General features: G+C 42.3%; 1 pseudogene; it reads right to left on the reverse strand.

The window, feature by feature from the left end:
* Window positions 1–1,457: 1,457 nt before the first annotated feature.
* LOC139831594 (protein STRICTOSIDINE SYNTHASE-LIKE 10-like) overlaps window positions 1,458–24,859 on the reverse strand; it is a 147,542-nt pseudogene continuing 124,140 nt past the window's right edge.

Raw genomic sequence — 24,859 nt, forward strand, 5'->3', positions numbered from 1 at the left:
ACTGCTTGTTGGTCTTTGTGGTGTTGTGATCTTGGTGGAAATTACCTAGGAGCCTCCAATTATTGTGGAGTTTGCCTCAAGATTGTGACCTTCATGGAGATTACTTGTGAGCCTCCAATTAAGTTGTGGAGCTTGCCCCAAGCTTGTACGGGTTCGGTGACCACCCTCAAGGGTCCCATAGTGAATTGAGGATTTCCCTTTGGGTGAGAAGGCTCGATGAGAATATGGTGCGCTACTATGACATTTGGAGTGCCTTGTGACTCCACACCGTTCCAACTGAGAGTAGCACCCGTAAGGGTGTGAACCTCGGAACACATCATCGTCTCCACGTGCCTCGGTTATTCCTCAACCACATATCCTTTACTTATATATGCACTTTACTCTGTGATAACCTGATCGTGGGATCACCTCATGTCTAAGGATTCCTTTTGTTAAGTCGGACCACATGATAAATTTCTCATGGGCGGCTTAACCATTAAGTCAGTCAACCGGCTTAACTCTTTAGCCAAGTCAATGTAAGTGGCATTAGCATCACATGCCCATAACTAGTGGAATCGGTTCATCTGCCGCCTTACACACTATTTTAGGTTAAGTGTCCGACTTAACCATTTCTACTACATACCAGTTGGTATAAATTAGTTGAGCATATGGTTGCACAATAGCATCACGTAATTGATGGCATATGTAATGTTTACACGTGAATAACTTATACAAAATAATGTACGTTTGATTATGGCACATATTTCTAACACGAGCTTCTCTTGAGCTAACCAATGCCACATGGACACCATTATACACATGTTATATGCTAAACAGTTACATAAAATGTTTCAACATTAACTAGTTTTAATCTAAGTGAATGTATGCAAGAAATTGCATGTAGAAATGAATATGTGATGTGTGTTGTTGTTGAAAGCATCACTATGTTCTCATCAAGGGCAACAAATTAAGTTTCATCAAAACACTGTGTTTTTTAAAAAACTTTGATACACTTGTACATATTTCAATGTTGATCTCACAGGGAAGCAAACGAAAATGTTGATAATTATTTTAGAAATTAGTATAATGCTTAGAATAAGCAAGATTACAAAGCTATTGAGAGTGTACTTTGCTGTTATTTTATTTTGTTATAAATTTTGACTACATAATCTATTTTACCAGGTTCATATTTTTGTTTCAGGAACCAAATACCTCAATATGTTTTTCACCTTTCTATACATGAAGAAAAGTTCACAATTCAAACCAAAACACAATGCCAAATTACCAAACCGATCGAAGCAAGCCCTCTCTATAGCGCCACCCAATGAAAGGAGCGAAGCCCAATGCACAAACATGGAGAAAAAAACACCAACAACAAAAAAAACAGCACATCATTGCATGAGGTCCTTTTAGTACACAACAAATTCCCTAATTTGCACAATTTTTACAGGTAATTCGCATAATTTGTAACACCGAACCTATAAACTATAAAACCCAAGAAAAGGGAGATGAACGGAGCCAATCCAAAAGCACACATGCCTCTCCTCCACTTCGCTAATGACCCGAACATCTCCCTCGCTGCACCATGGACAATAATCTCCTTCACTATCTTGCCCTCCTCGCTTATCCTCAGAGCGATCATGTGACGTCCGAAATGGCTCATGAATGCCATGATCTGCTGCACGTGCCATGGAGGCAGCTTCCTGACCAGCCTCCTAAGCCGCGGGTAAGTGATGTACCACTTGGCAAACTTTCCTCGCTTGCTGTGGAGGCCGATCCAGAACCCGCCTTTCGGGCTCGCCTTGATGTTGTTCTAAACCCCGGTGGTTGTACAAGTTCCTCGAGGGTTGAGGCCTAGCTTGGGTATCTTGAGCCAGTACTTGTGGATCTTGCCGGTTGTGGTCTCGGTGTGGACAAAGGTACGATTCGTCTTCATTCGTTAGTAGGCCGTTGTGGAAAGCTAGATCATCGACCAAAACTCCCACCTCGTTGGTATATTTGAGCAACCCGCCGGTGGCGTTGTCGGACATGACAGTTCAGAAATTCCATGTGAGATGGGATCTGATGAGGACATCCCTACCACACTACCACCTCCGTCATTACCAAATGAAGATGAACCTGCTGTGAAGCTCAAGTCCAATGAAGTTCGGATTGGACCAATTACAAGGGCTCGTGCGAAGCTACTTAAACAACAGGTGAACTTGTTCCTAAACGATACTTTGATTGATGAGAACTTTATACTGCCTAAGTCCTATTACTTATGTATCATCAGGTATGAAGAGGAGACAAGCATCGCACGAGGAGGAGAGGAGCAGCTGGACATGAAGATGGACGTGGAGCTGGACATGAAGATATCTCATGGACGCGCGAGGGAGGAGCGGGAGGCATGCGCGAGAGGAGAAGAGAAAGTCCAGGCCGGCCCAGCACCCGGTCAGACCGGCCGCCACGCCGGCGCGCCCGGTCCCTGGCCCGATCCAACCGGGCGGCACACCGGATCCGGCCCGGCTCCAACCGGAAAATCAGCTGATGTCAACCGGGAGGGTTACTGCGCGACAATTCACCCACCCGGTCAGCACCCGGTCCCTGGCCCGGTTTGAACCGGCCAGCCCGGTCCCAGGCCCGGTCGACCGGCCCCCAGACCGGCCGTGTCCGAGTCTGTCTCGACCAGGTCTATTCTGGGTCGGTTATTTTCGTACTTTTTCGACCTGAGGTCGTCCCAAACGCCTATATAAGTGCCCAGGACGCCCCCAAAGTTGCTTTAGACCATGTTTAAGATAAACCTTAGTTCTTAGTTGTTCGCTCTGCAAAACTATTGAATTCCCTACACCATATTGCTTGATATTGTGTAGATCTGAAAGTCTTGTGTAATCTGGGTTGCAACTTACCGCTTCGTGGTCGGCGGCTACGTGCGCAAGTATGTGAAGTTGCGAATATCTTGCAGGGTTGAGAGTTGTTGCATTGGCGACAGGGACCAATCGAGAGGTCTCTTTGCGCCATACAAGTTATCATCCACTTCATCAAGTTACCTCCGCTGCAATCACCCCGTGATCATCATCACCACTGTTGCTTACTGAGAAGATCGGGCCACCCCTTATCATCTTGGTATCAGATTCCGGTGTTTCCTCGGCAAGCCATCCACAATCCACCCCATAGTTGAGTTGTGAGTGTTTCCTATCCATAAAAAGCCAAAAAAATAGGGTTAGGGTTTGCCATAGCCTTAGATTGCACTAATTTCAAGTTTTAGTTGCTTTTCGTAGTTATTTTTGCGTATCTTTTTCTTTCATCTAGTTGTTAGGGTTTGAGTCTCTACTATCATCTAGTTTCAGTTTTTGTTACTCCGAGTACACATAGCATACAGTGTGTTTGTCCAAACCATAGCCACAAACTTTCGATATAAGTGACTAAGAACTTCTCCAGAAGAGACTTGTTTTACCGCTCGACAGGCTGCTCATTAGGGTTTTGGTACTTTGCATTATCTGTTGGCCGTGTTATCAAGGAGTTGAGTCATAAAAAACAGAAAATAGAAAAGAAGAAAAAAGAGCTACATAGCTGCGTGTTATACAAAATAGAAAATCCAAAAAGAAAAGTGAAGTGCTAGAAGAATCAAGTGAAGGCCTAAGTTTACTTTACTGTACCCGTAGTTGAGCAATCTTGTGCCTGTCTCGTTGAGCTTTGCCAGCGTCTCTCTAGTGCATTGCAACCTTTCCTACATATAGTTGCATTGCCACATTTATCGCCTTGTGTGAGTATTGATACGTCTCAAACGTATCTATAATTTCTTATGTTCCATGCTACTTTTATGATGATACTCACATGTTTTATACACACTTTATGTCATATTTATGCATTTTCCGGCACTAACCTATTGACAAGATGCCGAAGAGCCAGTTGCTGTTTTCTGCTGTTTTTGGTTTCAGAAATCCTAGTAAGGAAATATTCTCGGAATTGGACGAAATCAACGCCCATGGTCTTATTTTTCCACAAAGCTTCCAGAAGACCGAAGGAGATACGAAGTAGGGCGATGAGGCGCCACCACACTAGGGCCGCGTGGCCCAGGGGGCCCGCGCCGCCCTAGCGTGTGGGGCCCCCGTCAGCCCCCTTCTCTGCCCTTTCGCCTATAAAAAGTCTTCGTCGCGAAACCCCCAGTACCGAGAGCCACGATACGAAAAACCTTCCAGAGACACCGCCGCCGCCAATCCCATCTCGGGGGATTCAGGAGATCGCCTTCGGCACCCTGCCGGAGAGGGGAATCATCTCCCGGAGGACTCTTCATCGCCATGATCGTCTCCGGATTGATGTGTCAGTAGTTCACCCCTGGACTATGAGTCCATAGCAGTAGCTAGATGGTCGTCTTCTCCTCATTGTGCTATCATTGTTGGATCTTGTGAGCTGCCTAACATGATCAAGATCATATATTTGTAATGCTACATGTTGCGTTTGTTGGGATCCGATGAATATGGAATACTATGTTATGTTGATTATCAATCTATCATATATGTGTTGTTTAAGATCTTGCATGCTCTTCGTTTCTAGTAGAGGATCTGGCCAAGTCGTTACTTGTAACTCCAAGAGGGAGTATTTATGCTCGATAGTGGGTTCATGCCTCCATTAAATGCAGGACGATGTGAGAAAGTTCTAAGGTTGTGGATGTGTTGTTGCCACTTGGGCTAAAACATCAATGCTATGTCTAAGGATATTTGTGTTGATTACATTACGCACCATACTTAATGCAATTGTCTGTTGTTTGCAACTTAATACTGGAAGGGGTACGGACGCTAACCCAAAGGTGGACTTTTTAGGCATAGATGCATGCTGGATAGCGGTCTATGTACTTTGTCGTAATGCCCAATTAAATCTCACACTACTCATCATAACATGTATGTGCATTGTCATGCCATCTTTATTTGTCAATTGCCCAACTGTAATTTGTTCACCCAACATGCTGTAAGGGTATTTTACCCTTATCCATTATTTTGGTAACAATGACACCGTGCTAGAGTATTTGACCTAATACGTTTATAAGGATTATCTCAGGTATTAGGCAAAGAGGAATAAATGGTGTATCAAAGGAACAAGAAGGCTAAAGGAGACCCCCCACTTCAACAACAATCGAAAAGGGGTCTACATCAGAAATCCGGTCAGCCACCCGGTTGGACCGGGCTCCAGACCGGCTGGTCCGGCGTGCGGTCCGGTCGACCGGGCGCCAAACCAACGCCTGAGTAATCCGGTTTGCCGCCCGGTCAGCCGGCCTCCAGACCGGCGAGCCTGGCGTGTGGTCCGGTCGACCGGGCGCCAACCGGAGGAGCTCCTGGAAGAAGAAAAGTGTCTCCGGTTAGGATCCGGTCCAGCATCCGGTCACAACCGGCAGGTCCGGTCACTACCCCGGTCTGACCGGCCTGCAGACCGGACAGTCCGGTCAGGGGTCCGGTTGACCGGGTTTGTCGAGAGAAAAGATGAGGTGGCAAGTGACCAACGACCATATTTCGAAGAACACTATAAATAGGCCTTCTCCTACCTCAGAACAGTTAGGCACTACACTACAAGCTGTTCTTGAGCTCTCTCTCTCTCTTACTCCATTGCTAGAAACACCAAAAGCCTCCGATCTCCCTCCTCCTCCACCCAAACTCAAATCCCTCCGGGGAATCACTAGAGGAGGACCCGATCTACTGTTCTACCAAGCCAAATCTCATTCCCCCTTGTATTCATCGAGAAGCTTGCTTCCTAGGGTTCCTTGGAAACCCTAGGTAGGCAAGAGGAGTCCGGAAGCATCCGGGCTGTGGATTTGCTCCGGGCAAGATTGTGAAGGTTTGGAGGCTACCTCAAAGTCTACCACAAGTGAGTGAGCTATTCTTTCGTGGGATAGGCTCCGGAGAATAGGGTGAGCCTTCGTGGCGTGGGGAATCCTTCGTGGGACCTCCACCCCTCCAAACGTGATGTACCTTCTTGCAAAGGAAGGGAACACGGGAATACATCCTCGCCTCCGCGTGCTATCGGTTATCTCTAACCAAACTCCTTACTTGTGATTTAACTGCCTGAGAGAGCCTTCGTGCTCGAGTTAGTTGTATCCTCATATAGGTTGCTTCACCTAGTTTGCATTAGGCTCACCTTTATATTCCGCAAAGACTAATATTGCAAAGAAAGAATTAAAATCTGTAGAAACCTATTCACCCCCCTCTAGGTTTACCATCTCTATACTTTCAATTGGTATCAGAGCCTGGACTCTTATTAAGGGCTTCACCGCCTTAAGAGTGAGATGGATAAACTATTTGAGGGTCTAGATGAAAACTCTAACCTTTCGGTTAAAGAGATGAAATCTAGATTCTTGGCATATGATGCCGAGAAGAAGAAAAAGGAGGATGAACTACAAAGCCAAATGGCAGAGATGTCTGCCATGCTTAAGAACTTGACTAGCGGGCCCCCTAGTACGGCTTCGGCCTACCTAGGGAGCTTTCGTGAAGTCAACCATGACTATCCCAAAAACACTTCACCCATGCCTCATATAAACCATAGTGGGAATGTTCCCCATTTTGATGGAACTCACTTTCCTTTTTGGAAATCTTCTATGGAATCTCATATTCGCAGCTGCAGCGTGGAGTTATGGGAGATTATTGTTCATGGATACCGGGAGCCACAAGATCCCATTCGGTTGACCTCCACCATATTCTACAACCGTCAACTCAACGCCTTCGCACGTGACAAGATTAGGAGTGGCATCAACCGCAAGCTCCTTGATCAAGTCAATGACATAGACTCCGCTAAAGAGTTGTGGGATCGAATCGTAGTACTCCAAGAGGGAACCGATTTGATCCAATCAGCTCTTTATGAGACCGCAAAGAAAGAGGCCCATCAATTTCATGATTCGAGAAGGAGAGTCCGTGGTCGATGCTTATGCAAGACTTGGTGCTCTTAGAGTAAGGGTCAAGGGACTTGGTGTTGAGAAGTGTAATGACGGCTTCGAGATGAATGAAGCATTCATAAAGTCCAAGGTCATTGCTATGATTGCCGTCAATCAAGAAGACACCAACCTTGCACTCAACTTGCAAATCATGACCAAGAGTGCCAACCTCAACTCCGATGATCTAGTCTCCTATGTGGCCGCCAATGAAAACATGGCCAAAGCGGGAAAGAGGCTCATGGCAATGAACCGTGTTGATGAAGCCTCACACAACCATGAAGCGCCACACAACCTTGCTCTCAAAGCTAGGGCCGATCATGGAAGCAAAGAACACTATGAGATTGAAGAAGATGAAGAGATGACTTCAACTAGTGACATTGCTACCGACTTTGCTTTCTTTGCCAAGAAGTACAAGGCAAAGTTCCCTATGCTCCTCAATGACAAGAAGAAGAAGAGAACTTGCTACAATTGTGATGAAGATAGCCACTTTGCAAATGAGTGCCCTTATGAGAAAAGGGTAGACAAGCCAAGATTCATCAAAGGGGTCAAGCCAAGATTGAAGCCAAACCCAATCAACGATCGATACAAGAAGAACAAGGGAAGAGCCTTTGTTAGGGCCGAGTACTTGTCCGATGATGAAGAGGAAGATGAGGAGAAGGAGGTCGGGGTGGCCGGTTTGGCTTTCTCTAAGCCCGGGTCACTCTTCACATATGACTACTCCAAGGACTACTCCACGGAGAATGATGTTGGATCTTCCTTCATGGCAAGGACAACTCAAGATGATGACTCCGATGACTCTCCCTCATCTACAATTGTTGGCTCTTGTCTTATGGCAAGGGAAACCAAGGTAATGGAACCCCCACCTTCCCTATCTAGTGTTCTTGATGATGAAAATGAAAATCAAGAAGAATTAATTGTGCTTAAGGAACTCTATGATGTTAGATGCACCCTTCGTGGTGAAGCTCTTGTCAAGTTTGATTTCTTGATGGATTCACTCAAAGAAAAGGATGAGTCTATTGAGGAATTAGAATATCATTTGAATGAGAAGGAACGGAGATTCAATCTCCTAAGACAAGAGCTAAAAACCGAAAGGTGCATATCTCAAGGCCTTAAGCAACAAATTGAAACTTATGAACTTGATAAAGTTAAGGACCTAGAAACTATTGATAGGGCTCAATCATTGACTCAAGAGCTCAATGCCTCAAAGGAGGAGCTTGAAGTTGCTTGATGACCCACAAGTATAGGGGGTGTATCGTAGTATTTTCGATAAGTAAGAATGTCGATCCCAACGAGGAGCAGAAGGTGTTGACAAGCAGTTTCGATGAAGGATTCACTGTAAATGCTCACAGACAAGTATTCAGGGGGTTTTGATGTAACAGTTGAATAAAGTACGAGTAAGTAAAGTGCGAGAGTAACAATTGCAGCGAGTGGCCCAATCCTTTTTAGCACAAAGGACAGACCAAACGTTCTCGAGGACACACGGGATTTTAGTCTAGTGCTTTCGCTACATACGGCTAAATAATCTTCATTGTTATGATAAGTGTTGTGTGGGTGAACCTATGCTAATGTACCGCCCTTCCTAGGACTAATACATACTTGTGATTATACCCCTTGCAAGCATCCGCAACTACAAGAAAGTAATTAAGAATAAATCTAACCACAGCCTTAAACTCTGAGATCCTGCTATCCCTCCTGCATCGATATACCAACGGGGGTTTAGGTTTCTGTCACTCTGGCAACCCCGCAATTGGCAAACGAGTACAAGATGCATTCCCCTAGGCCCATAAATGGTGAAGTGTCATGTAGTCGACGTTCACATGACACCACTAGAAGAATAACACCACAACTTAAATATCATACCATTGAATATTACTCAACCATAGTTCACTACTAACATTTAGACTTCACCCATGTCCTCAAGACCTAAACGAACTACTCACGAGACATCATATGGAACATGATCAGAGGTGATATGATGATGAATAACAATCTGAACATAAACTTGGTTCAATGGTTTCACTCAATAGCATCAACAACAAGTAGAGATCGATACCGGGAGAGTTTCCCCTATCAAACAATCAAGATCAAACCCAAATTGCTACGGCGATGACGGTGTCCAGCGGTGGAGACGGCAGTGATGATGGTGGAGATGATGATGATGGTGATGGAGATGATGTCCAGCTCGATGACGGTGACGATGGCGTCGATTTCCCCCTCCCGGAGGGAATTTCCCCGGCGGATTCCTGCCCGCCGGAGAGCTCTTTTCTCTCTGGTGTTCTCCGCCCCGCAGAGGCGGCTGTAACTCTTCGCGAGGTACCCTCTGTGGCTTAGGTTTTCGGGACGAAGGATTTCGCGAAGAAAAGGAGGCGAAAGGGGCTGTGGCCCCCCCACACCACATGGTGGCGCGGCCAGGCCATGGGCCACGCCGCCCTATGGTGTGGGCCCACCCTGGGTCTTCTCAGCTCCTCCTTCTGGCTTCCTTCGTCATCTTGAAAAATAGGATTTTTGGTATAATTTCCTTCCAGAGTTGATCTTCCGAAATATTGCGTTCTGACGGTGCTTTTTCCAGCAGAATCCTGGCTCCGGTGCTTGATCCTCCAATAATGATGAAACATGCAAAATAGATGAAATAACATAAGTATTGTGTCTCAATATGAAATATATCAATGAATAACAGCAAATTATGATATAAAATAGTGATGCAAATTGGACGTATCAACTCCCCCCAAGCTTAGACTTCGCTTGTCCCCAAGCGAAACTGAGCTCGATAAACAGGACCACATGTTTATGGAGTGAAGAGTCGATAAATAAAATACGGACAAGAAGCATCATATTCATTCACACAAGACATTATAATAAACAACTTCCTCATATAATTCAACTTGAAACAAGTATAAGGTAATCACAAATAAAGGTGCATAAGAAATCATAAATGGTGATGGCAAACTTCGTTCTTGGTCAGAGAACAATTAACAGATTATACTTATCTCATTGAGCAGCGCTCTCATGTTAAAATTTATAAGGCACAACTTGCATACTCAATCATAATGGTCTTTTCATGATCATTGATAACTTGCAAAGCTATATTCATTCAGATAAAACTTGTACTAAACAAGGAAGAATAAAAGACATGATGAAGCAAATCACAATATAATGGTTTGATCACAACTACTCAAATGCTTGCTTGAGATGGAGGGAAATAGGTTTACTGACTCAACATAAAGTAAAAGACAGGCCCTTCGCAGAGGGAAGCAGGGATTAAATCATGTGCTAGAGCTTTTTCAGTTTTGAAATCATATAGAGATAATAAAGGTAATATTTTGAGAGGTGTTTGTTGTTGTCAACGACTGGTAGCGGGTACTCTAACCCCCTTGCCAGACAACCTTCAAAGAGTGGCTCCCATATTATTTTCATTTTATGTGGCACTCCTTCCAACCTTTCTTTCACAAACCATGGCTAACCGAATCCTCGGGTGCCTGCCAACAATCTCATACCATGAAGGAGTGCCTTTTTATTTTAATTTTATTATGATGATGACACTCCCCCCAACCTTTGCTTTCTCAAGCCATGGCTAACCGAATCCTTCGGGTGCCGTCCATCAATCACATACCATGGAGGAGTGTCTATTTAGTTTAGTTAATTTGGGACTGGGACTCCCATTGCCAGCTCTTTTTGCAAAATTATTGGATAAGCGGATGAAGCCACTAGTCCACTGGTGAAAGTTGCCCAACAAGATTGAAAGATAAAACACCACATACTTCCTCATGAGCTATGAAACATTGACACAAATAAGAGATACTAAGTTTTGAATTGTTTAAAGGTAGCACATGAAGTATTTACTTGGAATGGCAGAAAATACCATGTAGTAGGTAGGTATGGTGGACACAAATGGCATCGGTTTGGGCTAAGGTTTGGATGCACGAGAAGTATTCCCTCTCAGTTCAGGTCTTTGGCTAGCAAGGTTAATTAGCAAGCATAAGAGTCGAGGGAAACAAACAAATATACATGTGATAGAAACAATCATGCATCTTCCTTGTAAGCACAAACAATTTTAACTTCAGAATAATAAGCTATGAGCTAACAAGAAAGAAAGACAATGAAACATCTACATGTATTTCTCTTTTCTAACTAAACCTCAAAGTGTTGTTGCTATTGACCAATGCTAAGTTTGCCAAAACCAAATAGATTTATTCAATGCTCCCAAAGTGATACCAATACTAACAACAAGGTAAATCATATAGTAGAGATTGCAAACTAAAATAAGATGTGCAATACGTAAATGATAAGACTTCTCATTAATATTCCATAACGATAACTCACACCAAGGGATACATAGACAACCAACTAAAGGAGAGATACTTCCAACTGCAACCCATCTTATATGATAACTTCCCTACTCATGATATGACACTACTTGACAATAAAAGTAAAAGGTAGTGATAATGTGATACCGCGGCGCTCCCCCAAGCTTGGAACAAACCAAGGGGATGCCAATACCGATGATGAATTACTCCTTCGGTGATGGTGGTGATGAATTCCTGACAAGCTTCTCAATAAGCTCCTGAAGCTCATCAATCCTGTATATGAGATTGCGAATCATCTCTGAATTGTGCTCGACGCGGTTAAGGAGTCTGTCCGACGGCGAGTCCCAGCTCTTGGAGTTATTTCCCCACTCTTCAGCCTCAGGCTCCTTCTCTCCTGCAGTGTTAGAATGATCTATATCCCACTGGCTAGGCAATGCTGCCTTTGGAGTCCCTTCAATTTGATTATTGAAAATTAGATTGTGGAAGGGATGGTGAATGCCTGATAGAGATGTTTTCGAAGCTAGGTAATGACGTGGAACCGCTCCTCCAGTGCGAATTATTGCGCTCTTGTTTGCACTAAAAGGGTTGTCCACCACCTTGATGCTTGCGATGGTAGCACGCGGGTGTGCGCGCGAATCTTCCTCCACCTCTTCTTCATCCTCTTCCTTGACGTCCTTGTCTTCCTCTTTCCACCCAAGATCTCGATCATCTTCATCCGGAAACTCCTTGCCTTTGTTCTTGGAGACCATGGTGCTTCTAAACTGAAAACAGATCCTGGCAGAAACAGCTCGAAACAAAATACATCGAGAAAACGATATACGGACCTCCAGGGGTCCGGGGGATTATATAGCAAAAAATTTCACGACAAACGGAAAGTACCAGATCGAACCAGAGTCGGAAAGGGGCGACGAGGCGACCAGACCATAGGTCGGCGCGGGCCCAGGTCAGGCCGCGCCGCCCTATGGTGGCAGCCCCTCGTGCGTCCTTTCCACTCCGTTTCGAACTCGTAATTTTTCATATTTTCCAAAAACAGTAAAAATATTGTTCGGAAAGTAAATTGCGTACTTTTCATTACGATCGTTACCTATTCAAAGTCGAGTTCTGGCGGACTGTCAATTTGCCCTTTGATAAAAGCCTTCGGTGTTTCCACTTGAATAATATCAACATCAACATTATAGGAATCACCTGAGATATAATGCTTGAGTCTTTGTCCATTCACCACTTGCGTGGCATTGCCTTGGAGAGAGCTAATTTTGATTGCTCCTGAACGATACACCTCCTCGACAACATATGGTCCTTCCCATTTCGAGAGTAATTTCCCTGCAAAGAATCTGAGATGAGACCGATACAATAGGACTTTATCCCCAATATTAAATTCTCTTTTGATAATCCTTCTATCATGCCATTTTTTAACTTTCTCTTTAAAGAGTTTAGCATTTTCATAAGCTTCACTTCTTCATTCATCTAGAGAACTTAATTGCAACAACCTCTTATCACCGGCAAGTTTAGGATCTTTATTTAATTCTCTAACAGCCCAATAAGCTTTGTGCTCTAGTTCTAAAGGTAAATGACAAGCTTTCCCATAAACCATTTTATAAGGTGACATTCCCATGGGATTTTTATAAGCAGTTCTATAAGCCCATAGTGCATCCTTCAATTTACTAGCCCAATTCTTTCTAGTTTTATTAACGGTCTTTCCCAAAATAGATTTAATCTCTCTATTTGATAATTCTACTTGGCCACTAGTTTGAGGATGATAAGCGGAAGCAATTCTATGATTAATACCATACTTAGCAAGAGTTTTTCTAAAACCTCCATGAATAAAATGAGAACCTCCATCAGTCATAATATATCTAGGCACTCCAAATCTAGGAAAAATAATGTCTAAAAGCATTCTTAAAGAGGTCTCACCATCAGCACTTTTTGTAGGTATAGCTTCCACCCATTTAGTAACATAATCAACAGCAACAAGTATGTGAGTATTACCTTCTGAAGACGGAAAAGGTCCCATGAAGTCAAATCCCCAACAATCAAACGGTTCAATAACAAGAGTATAATTCATAGGCATTTCATTACGTCTGGAGATATTACCAACCCTTTGGCATTCATCACAAGATAAAATAAACTTCCTTGCATCTTTGAAGAGAGTTGGCCAATAAAAACCTGATTGTAGAACCTTTTGCGTGGTTCTTTCTCCGGCGTGATGTCCTCCATAAGCACTACCATGACAGTTACTCAATATCTCTTGTTGTTCATATTCGGGAACACATCTTCGCATAATACCATCCACTCCTTCTTTATATAAGTGTGGGTCATCCCAGAAATAATGCCTCAAGTCATAAAAGAACTTCCTCCTTTCTTTGAAATTTGAAAAGGTTGGAGGCAAGTACTTGGAAACAATAAAGTTAGCATAATCAGCATACCAAGGACTGTCTCGCGAGCTCACCTTTATTACAGCCAATTGTTCATTTGGAAAACTATCATTAACAGGAACAGGATCATAAGCAATATTTTCCAATCTAGACAAATTATCTCAACAGGATTATCAAGACCTTTCCTATCTACAATATGTAAATCAAATTCTTGCAAAAGAAGTACCCATCTAATAAGCCTCGGCTTAGCATCTTTCTTTGTCATAAGGTATCTAATTGCAGCATGATCAGTATGAATAGTAACTTTTGAATCAACAATATAAGATCTAAATTTATCGCAAGCAAAGACTACAGCTAATAATTCTTTTTCAGTTGTAGCATAATTTCTTTGAGCAGCATCAAGAGTTTTACTAGCATAATGAATAACATTCAGTTTTTTATCTACTCGCTGTCCAAGAACAGCGCCTACAAAGAAAATCACTAGCATCACACATAATCTCAAAGGGTAAGTTCCAATCAGGAGGTTCAACTATAGGAGCAGTTGTTAAGGCTTTCTTAAGAGTTTCAAAAGCTTCCTTACAATCATCATCAAAAAAAAAAGGTACATCTTTTTGAAGAAGATTAGTAAGAGGCTTTGAAATCTTGGAGAAATCTTTAATAAATCTCCTATAAAACCCAGCATGACCAAGAACACTACGAATACCTTTAACATCCCTAGGATAGGGCATCTTCTCAATCGCTTCAACTTTAGCTCTATCAACTTCTATACCTCTCTCAGAAATTTTATGTCCCAATACAATTCCTTCATTAACCATAAAGTGGCATTTCTCCCAATTAAGAACAAGGTTAGTTTCTTCACATCTCTGCAAAACTTTATCAAGGTTTCGCAAGCAACTATCAAAAGAATTCCCATAGACGGAAAAATCATCCATGAATACCTCTACAATACTCTCACAAAAACCATGAAAAATAGCAGACATGCATCTTTGAAAAGTAGCAGGAGCATTACATAAACCAAAAGGCATACGTCTATAAGCATAAGTTCCATAGGGACAAGTGAAAGTGGTTTTCTCTTGATCTTTAGCTTTAACAGCAATTTGTGAAAACCCGGAATAACCATCAAGAAAACAAAAATGTGTATTTTTAGACAATCTTTCTAGCATTTGATCAATAAATGGTAAAGGGTAATGATCTTTCTTAGTAACTTTATTAACTTTTCGAAAATCTATGCACATTCTATACCCTACAACTACTCTTTGAGGAATGAGCTCATCATTATCATTAGGCACAACAGTCATTCCTCCTTTCTTGGGAACGCAATGCACAGGACTAACCCATCTACTATCAGCAATAGGATATATAATACCAGCTTCAAGAAGTCTTAATACCTCATTCCTTACCACTTCCTTCATCTTCGGAATTAGACGACGCTGATGTTCAACAACAGGCTTCGCATCATCTTCCATATTAATAGCATGTTGGCAAATAGAAGGAGAAATCCCTTTTAAATCATCAAGAGTGTAGCCAATAGCGCCTCGGTGTTTCTTCAATATTTCCAATAACCTTTCTTCCTCAATCTCTGAAAGCTTAGAACTAATAATAACAGGATATATTTTTTTATCATCAATATGAGCATATTTAAGGTTATCAGGCAAAGGCTTTAAATCAAAAACAGGATCTTCCTTTGGTGGCGGTGTTGTACCCAAGTCTTCCACCGGTAAATCATGCTTGAGAATAGGTTGGCGAAGAAAAATTTCCTCAAGCTCATCTCTTTCTTTCCTAAAGACTTCACTCTCGCTATCCTCCAAATGTTGCTGCAAAGGATTATTAGGAACAAGAACAATAGATGCACACTGTTCCATTTTAAAATCATCACTAGGCAAATCAGCTTTATAAGGAGTTTTGGTAAATTTAGAGAAGTTAAACTCATAAGATTCACCAGCAAATTTAGTCAAAATTTTCTCTTTCTTGCAATCTATAATAGCTCCACAAGTATTTAGAAAAGGTCTACCAAAAATAATAGGACAATAATCACTAGCAGCAGAACCAAGTACCAAAAAGTCAGCAGGATATTTAATCTTACCGCATAAAACTTCCACATCTCGAACAATACCAATTGGAGAAATAGTTTCTCTATTAGCCAGCTGAATGACCACATCAATATCTTCAAGTTCGCAAGAATCAATTTCATGCATAATCTCCGTGTAAAGCTCATAAGGAATAGCACTAACGCTTGCACCAATATCACATAATCCATAATAGGAATGATTACCAATTCTAACAGATAGCATAGGAACACTAGCTTGTTTGGGTTTATTAGGATGTGAAACAATATTAGAAGCATCTTCACAGAAAATAATATGACCATCCTCCACATTTTCAGTCACAAGATCTTTAACTATTGCAACAGCAGGTTCAACTTTTATTTGTTCTTCAGGTTCTACAGGTTTCTTTTCACTTTTATGAACCGCACTATTTATAACAGAGTACTCCTTCATTTTAGCAGGGAAAGGAGTTTTTTCAATATAAGCTTCAGGAATAACATGATCAGCAGTTTCAACTACACCACATTTATTAATAGATGAATCAATTTTATCTTTATACGGTTTATGATACTTATCAAAATTCTTCTTTGGCAATTCATAATGAGAGGCAAAAGCTTTATAAAGATTTGCAGCTACTTGAGAATCAAGACCATATGTAGCACTCATATTACGAAATTTATCAGTATCCATAAAAGCTTCAATGCATTTATAATCATAAATTATACCTGATTCTCTATCCTTGTCGTTCTCCCAACCTTCAGTATTTTCTTGGATCCGATCAAGAAGGTCCCTTTTAAACTCTTCTTTGTTGCGTGTAAATGATCCAGAACAAGAAGTATCCAGCAAGGTCTTGTTTTGAAAAGAAAGTCTTGCATAGAAATTATCAATAATAACATTACCAGGAAGCTCATGAATGGGGCATTTGAGCATTAAAGACTTCAATCTCCCCCAAGCTTGGGCAATACTCTCTCCATCATGAGGCCAAAAATTATATATGCGATTCCGATCCTTGTGAATTTCACTTGGAGGATAGAACTTAGAATAAAACCGGGGCACAATATCATTCCATTCAAGAGAATCCCCATTATCCAGTAATTTATACCAATGCGCTGCTTTACCAGACAGCGATAAAGAGAATAGTTTCTTCCTCACTTCATCCATAGCAATACCTGCACACTTGAATAAACCGCATAATTCATGTAAGAACAATAAATGATCTCCAGGGTGAACAGTTCCATCCCCTTCATAGCGGTTATCCATAACACGTTCAATAATTTTCATAGGTATTTTATATGGTATCACTTCCTCACCTGGCGCCTCATCCACTACCGTTGCAGTAGTAGTAGATTTCCCAAATAAAAATTGAAGAGAAGACCTCTCCATAATGACTTATAGCAGCAGGCAGAAATAAAATCAGCACAAACAGTAAAGATTTTCCTTACCAATTCCACTTACCAATAGCGCTTCACTCCCCGGCAACGGCACCAGAAAATAGTCTTGATGACCCACAAGTATAGGGGGTGTATCGTAGTATTTTCTATAAGTAAGAATGTCGATCCCAACGAGGAGCAGAAGGTGTTGACAAGCAGTTTCGATGAAGGATTCACTGTAAATGCTCACAGACAAGTATTCAGGGGGTTTTGATGTAACAGTTGAATAAAGTACGAGTAAGTAAAGTGCGAGAGTAACAATTGCAGCGAGTGGCACAATCCTTTTTAGCACAAAGGACAAGCCGGTTTGTTTACTTATAATGACCAAACGTTCTCGAGGACACACGGGATTTTAGTCTAGTGCTTTCGCTACATACGGCTAAATAATCTTCATTGTTATGATAAGTGTTGTGTGGGTGAACCTATGCTAATGTACCGCCCTTCCTAGGACTAATACATACTTGTGATTATACCCCTTGCAAGCATCCGCAACTACAAGAAAGTAATTAAGAATAAATCTAACCACAGCCTTAAACTCTGAGATCCTGCTATCCCTCCTGCATCGATATACCAACGGGGGTTTAGGTTTCTGTCACTCCGGCAACCCCGCAATTGGCAAACGAGTACAAGATGCATTCCCCTAGGCCCATAAATGGTGAAGTGTCATGTAGTCGACGTTCACATGACACCACTAGAAGAATAACACCACAACTTAAATATCATACCATTGAATATTACTCAACCATAGTTCACTACTAACATTTAGACTTCACCCATGTCCTCAAGAACTAAACGAACTACTCACGAGACATCATATGGAACATGATCAGAGGTGATATGATGATGAATAACAATCTGAACATAAACTTGGTTCAATGGTTTCACTCAATAGCATCAACAACAAGTAGAGATCGATACCGGGAGAGTTTCCCCTATCAAACAATCAAGATCAAACCCAAATTGCTATGGCAATGACGGTGTCCAGCGGTGGAGACGGCGGTGATGATGGTGGAGATGATGATGGTGATGGAGATGATGTCCACTCGATGACGGTGACGATGGCGTCGATTTCCCCCTCCCGGAGGGAATTTCCCCGGCGGATTCCTGCCCGCCGGAGAGCTCTTTTCTCTCTGGTGTTCTTCGCCCCGCAGAGGCGGCTGTAACTCTTCGCGAGGTACCCTCTGTGGCTTAGGTTTTCGGGACGAAGGATTTCGCGAAGAAAAGGAGGCGAAAGGGGCTGTGGACCCCCACACCACATGGTGGCGCGGCCAGGCCATGGGCCGCGCCGCCCTATGGTGTGGGCCCACCCTGGGTCTTCTCAGCTCCTCCTTCTGGCTTCCTTCGTCATCTTGAAAAATAGGATTTTTTGTATAATTTCCTTCCAGAGTTGATCTTCCGAAATATTGCGTTCTGACGGTGCTTTTTCCAGCAGAATCCTGACTCCGGTGCTTGATCCTCCAATAATGATGAAACATGCAAAATAGATGAAATAACATAAGTATTGTGTCTCAATATGAAATATATCAATGAATAACAGCAAATTATGATATAAAATAGTGATGCAAATTGGACGTATCATTGCTCATGCTTCTCTCACTAGGGATCTTGACCACCTTGAAAAGGCTAACAAGCTTGTCAAGGATGAGCTCAAGAAACTTGGAGAGAACCATGACCTACTCCAAGAAACCTACAAAAAGGCTCTTGGATCAATGAAGGATCCCATTGATGTTGAAAAGCTTGCTTGTTCCTCCACTTCCTTTACTAGTGAGCATGCTAAACTTGTTGAGGAACATGTTCGTTTACAAGAGGAACTCTCTTTGCATGTTGAGACCAATGCATATCTTGAATCCTTGGTGACCAAATATGGTCTTGACTATCATCCTAATGAATCTTCTTGTGAGCAAGCATCTATTCTTGAGGAAAATGTTAGGTTAACAAAGGAACTTGCAAAGTTCACCACCGCCAAGAACAAGATGGGATTGGATGACCTCTTGAGTAAGCAAAGGTCAAACAATCAAAAGTTTGGACTTGGATATGTTCCCAAGTCCCACAAGAAGAACAACTACAAGAAGGAGAAACCCGCTCAAGATAAGAACAAGAAGGTCACTAATAATGGCAAAGCCTCAAAGGGCAAAGCCACTAATGGTGACCGCACGGGGCCAAACAATCACTATGCATTATTTGTTGATTATTATGGTGATGTCTATGCTAACTATGTTGGCCCTCCTAATGGCTATGCTTATAGAGAGTACTCAATTTGGGTACCAAAAGATATGGTTGCCATTGCAAAGGAACCCATTAATCGATGGGTTCCTAAATCCTCTACTTGATTTTGTAGGGGTATTCCTCCGGTGGTCCAAAATGGGTGTTTGATAGTGGATGCACCAATCATATGACCGGAGGAAGAGGTGTGCTTGATCAATTCATTGAAGATATCAACAAGAAGTCAAGCATCACCTTTGGTGACAATTCAAAAGGAAAGGTACTTGGGTATGGCAAGGTAGCAATCTCTAAGGACTTGTGCCTTGAGACGGTTATGCTTGTTGAATCCCTTGGCTATAACTTACTTTCTATATATCATCTTGCTGATGCCGGTTACAATTCATATTTCACTAAGTATTGTGTGAAAGTCTTTAGGAGTGACAATCTCAAATTGGTCCTTGTTGGATATGTGGAGAACAACCTTTACGTGGTTGACCTCTCGAAAGAGAGCTCCTCTCCCTCCACATGTCTAATGGAGGCCAAGCATGACGAAGGTTGGTTGTGGCATCGCCGCCTTGGTCATGTTAACATGAGAAATCTTAAACAACTCCTAAAGGGTGAGCACATTGTGGGACTAACCGGCATTTCTTTTAAGAAAGATCGTGTTTGTAGTGCATGTGTAGCCGGAAAGCAACTCAAGAAGAAGCATCCTATCAAGAGTATTGTTACCACATCTAGGCCTTTGGAGCTCCTTCATTTGGATCTATTTGGGTCATCACATTATGATACTCTTGGTGGAAGCAAGTATGGACTTGTCATTGTTGATGATTACTCAAGATACTCTTGGGTATTTCTCCTTAAGTCTAAGGACGAGACCCATAGAGAGTTCATCACCTTCGCCAAGAAAGCTCAACGTATGTATGAATCCGAGATCAAGGCAATTAGGATCGACAATGGCACCGAGTTCAAGAACTACACTATGCAAGAGTTTGTTGATGATGAGGGCATCAAACATGAGTTTTCGGCGCCATACACCCCTCAACAAAATGGTGTTGTTGAAAGGAAGAACCGGACTATCATTGAGATGGCAAGAACCATGTTGAGTGAATTCAACTCACCCCACAACTTTTGGGGAGAAGCCATCTCTACGGCCGTCCACTACTCCAACCGGCTCTTCCTCCGTCCCCTCCACAACAAAACTCCATACGAGCTTCTTACCGGTAACAAGCCTAATGTCATGTACATTCGTGTCTTTGGATGCAAATGCCTTGTTAAGAACAACAAAGGAAAGCTCGGTAAATTTGAAACTAGAACCATAGAGGGTATATTTGTTGGATATGCGGAGAACTCTCACGCCTATAGATACTACAACCGGTCCACCGGGACTATTGAAGTATCTTGTGACGTGGTGTTCTTGGAGGATAATGGCTCCCAAGTGGAGCAAGTTGTTCCATGTGTTGCAGGTAATGATGATGATCCATCTAGTGCCATCAAGCATATGGGCATTGGACACATCCGACCCATGGAAGTTCATAATGATGATCAAGATGATGGAGTAGATGTATCAAGCACGGCTCAAGTGGAGCCCAGCTCAACTCAAGCCGAACCATCAAGTGCAACTCAAGAACCATCCTCTACTCAAGATGAGTCACGTTCTGAAGAACAAGAAGAAAATCCTCATTCCACGGAGCAAGACCATGATGATGATCAAGAAACATCCTCAACTCATGATCAAGCTCAAGTGATCCCTCACGATCAAGCACTAGCAAGAGATGAATTCATTGATCATGAAGGAACCATTCGGAAGATCAAGGCCGCTACAAGAGCAAGTGACATGAAAGTGGATCAAGTCCTTGGTAGCATCTCAAGAGGAATGGTAACTCGTAGACACCATGCATTACTTATCACTTATTGTCAACATCATGCTTTTGTGTCTAGTTTTGAACCACTCAAGGTACATGAAGCCTTGGTTGATCCGGATTGGGTAATTGCCATGCAAGAAGAATTGGAGTGTTTCACTCGTAATGAAGTATGGTCTCTAGTTGAGAGACCCAAGGATCGTCGCATCAATGTTATTGGGACCAAATGGGTATTCAAGAACAAGCAAGATGAGAATGGCATTGTCATACGAAACAAAGCAAGGTTAGTGGCGCAAGGGTTTTCCCAAATAGAAGGTATGGATTTTGAGGATACCTTTGCGCCGGTAGCCCGTCTTGAAGCTATTCGTCTTTTGCTTGCATTTGCATCTTTCCACAATTTCAAATTATATCAAATGGATGTGAAAAGTGCATTTTTGAATGGTACCCTAAAAGAAACCGCATATGTGGCTCAACCCCCGGGTTTCGAAGACCCATGCCGACCCAACCACGTGTATTTACTCCATAAGGCACTCTACGGTCTCAAGCAAGCTCCACGTGCTTGGTATGAGTTCCTTAGGGATTTCTTACTACATGATGGGTTTTGCATGGGTACGGTCGATTCCACCCTTTTCACCAAGCGGGTTAAAGGGGGTGACCTATTTATATGTCAAATATATGTTGATGATATTATCTTTGGTGGAACTAACCCCAATCGTCACAAAGCTTTTGAGCTATTGATGACTAGGAAATTTGAGATGTCCATGATGGGAGAGTTGAAGTTCTTCCTAGGCTTCCAAGTGAGGCAATGATACGTCTCCGACGTATCGATAATTTCTTGTGTTCCATGCCACATTATTGATGATATCTACATGTTTTATGCACACTTTATGTCATATTCGTGCATTTTCTGGAACTAACCTATTAACAAGATGCCGAAGTGCCAGTTCCTGTTTTCTGCTGTTTTTGGTTTCAGAAATCCTAGTAACGAAATATTCTCGGAATCGGACGAAATCAACGCCCAGGTTCCTATTTTGCCTGGAAGCATCCAGAACACCCGAGAGCCGCCAGAGGGAAGCCCTGGGGGCCCCACACTACACCCTGGCGCGGCCAGAGGGGGGCCGCGCCGCCCTATGGTGTGGTGGCCCCAGGCCCCCTCCGAGGCTGCCCTTCCGCCTATTTAAAGCCTCCATCGCGAAAACCCTATCAAGTTCGACGAAACCCACAGAAACCTTCCAGAGCCGCCGCCATCGCGAAGCCAAGATCTGGGGGACAGGAGTCTCTGTTCCGGCACGCCGCCGGGACGGGGAAGTGCCCCCGGAAGGCTCCTCCATCGACACCACCGCCATCTCCATCAACGCTGCTGTCTCCCATGAGGAGGGAGTAGTTCTCCATCGAGGCTCGGGGCTGTACCGGTAGCTATGTGGTTAATCTCTCTCCTATGTACTTCAATACAATGATCTCATGAGCTGCTTTACATGATTGAGATTCATATGAGTTTTGTATCACAATTCATCTATGTGCTACTCTAGTGATGTTATTAAAGTAGTCTATTCCTCCTCCATGATGTAATGTTGGCAGTGTGTGCATCATGAAGTACTTGGTTTATGCTATGATTGTGATCTCTTGTAGATTATGAAGTTAACTATTACTATGATGGTATTGATGCGATCTATTCCTCCTTTCATAGTGTGAAGGTTACGGTGTGCATACTATGTTAGTACTTGGTTTAGTCGAATTGATCTTTCATGCACTCTAAGGTTATTTAAATATGAACATTGAATTGTGGAGCTTGTTAACTCCGGCATTGAGGGTTCGTGTAATCCTACGCAATGGTGTTCATCATCCAACAAGAGTGTAGAGTATGCATTTATCTATTCTGTTATGTGATCAAAGTTGAGAGTGTCCACTAGTGAAAGTCTAATCCCTAGGCCTTGTTCCTAAATACTGCTATCGCTGCTTGTTTACTGTTTTACTGCGTTACTACTGCTGCGTTACTACTGCTTGTTTACTGTCCTGGGCAAAGCACTTTTCTGGTGCCGTTGCCACTGCTCATATATATTTATACCACCTGTATTTCACTATCTCTTCGCCGAACTAGTGCACCTATTAGGTGTGTTGGGGACACAAGAGACTTCTTGCTTTGTGGTTGCAGGGTTGCATGAGAGGGATATCTTTGACCTCTTCCTCCCTGAGTTCGATAAACCTTGGGTGATCCACTTAAGGGAAAACTTGCTGCTGTTCTACAAACCTCTGCTCTTGGAGGCCCAACACTGTCTACAGGAAAAGGAGGGGGCGTAGACATCAAGCTATTTTCTGGCGCCGTTGCCGGGGAGGAAAGGTAAAAGGTACTCACACTCCGGATCTCGGCTACTAAGCTATTTTCGCCGTTGTAAGTACTCGAAGCTATTTCCTTTAGATCCTGCAATTGCATCTTTTTGTTTCTTGTTTACACTAGTTTGGCATAATGGACAAGAATGATCTTCTTATTCTATTTCCTGATTTAAAACATGGATTGTTTGATGCGAAAATTAAAAAACCTATGGAACCTTATTTGCATGCTGGTAGTAATATTAGTATGAACGCTTTGAACATCATTGTTGATAATAATATAGAAAGTTCTAAGCTTGGGGAAGCTGGTTTTCATGATCTTTTTAGTCCCCCAAGCATTGAGGAGGAAATTTACTTTGATGATACTTTGCCTCCTATTTATGATGATTATAATGATAGTAGCCTTTTGGTGCCACCTACTATGGAGAGTAAATTTGATTATGATTACAATATGCCTCCTATATTTGATGATAGCTACTTTGTTGAATTTGCTCCCACTACAACTAATAAAATTGACTATGCCTATGTGGAGAGTAATAATTTTATGCATGAGACTCATGATAAGAATGCTTTATTTGATAGTTATATTGTTGAGTTTGCTCATGATGCTACTGAAAGTTATTATGAGAGAGGAAAATATGGTTGTAGAAATTTTCATGTTACTAAAACACCTCTCTATGTGCTGAAATTTTTGAAGCTACACTTGTTTTATCTTCCTATGCTTGTTACTTTGCTCTTCATGAACTTGTTTATTTACAAGATTCCCTTGCATAGGAAGCATGTTAGACTTAAATGTGTTTTGGATTTGCTTCTTGATGCTCTCTTTTGCTTCAAATACTATTTCTTGCGAGTGCATCATTAAAACTGCTGAGCCCATCTTAATGGCTATAAAGAAAGCACTTCTTGGGAGATAACCCATGTGTTTATTTTGCTACAGTAATTTTATTTTATATTTGTGTCTTGGAAGTTGTTACTACTGTAGCAACCTCTCCTTATCTTAGTTTTGTGTTTTGTTGTGCCAAGTAAAGTCGTTGATAGTAAGGTTCATACTAGATTTGGATTACTGCGCAGAAACAGATTTCTTTGCTGTCACGAATCTGGGCAAAATTCTCTGTAGGTAACTCAGAAAATTATGCCAATTTACGTGAGTGATCCTCAGATATGTACGCAACTTTCATTCAATTTGAGCATTTTCATTTGAGTAAGTCTAGTACCTCAATAAAATTCGTCAATACGAACTGTTCTGTTTTGACAGATTCTGCCTTTTATTTCGCATTGTTTTGAGATGCTTGATGGATTTTTCGATTCCATTGACTTTCAGTAGCTTTGTGCAATGTCCAGAAGTGTTAAGAATGATTGTGTCATCTCTGAACATTTGAATTTTTGATTATGCACTAACCCTCTAATGAGTTTGTTTCGAGTTTGGTGTGGAGGAAGTTTTCAAG

This window comes from Lolium perenne, chromosome 5 (genome assembly GCF_019359855.2).
Source record: "Lolium perenne isolate Kyuss_39 chromosome 5, Kyuss_2.0, whole genome shotgun sequence".
NCBI classification, from domain to species: Eukaryota; Viridiplantae; Streptophyta; class Magnoliopsida; order Poales; family Poaceae; genus Lolium; species Lolium perenne.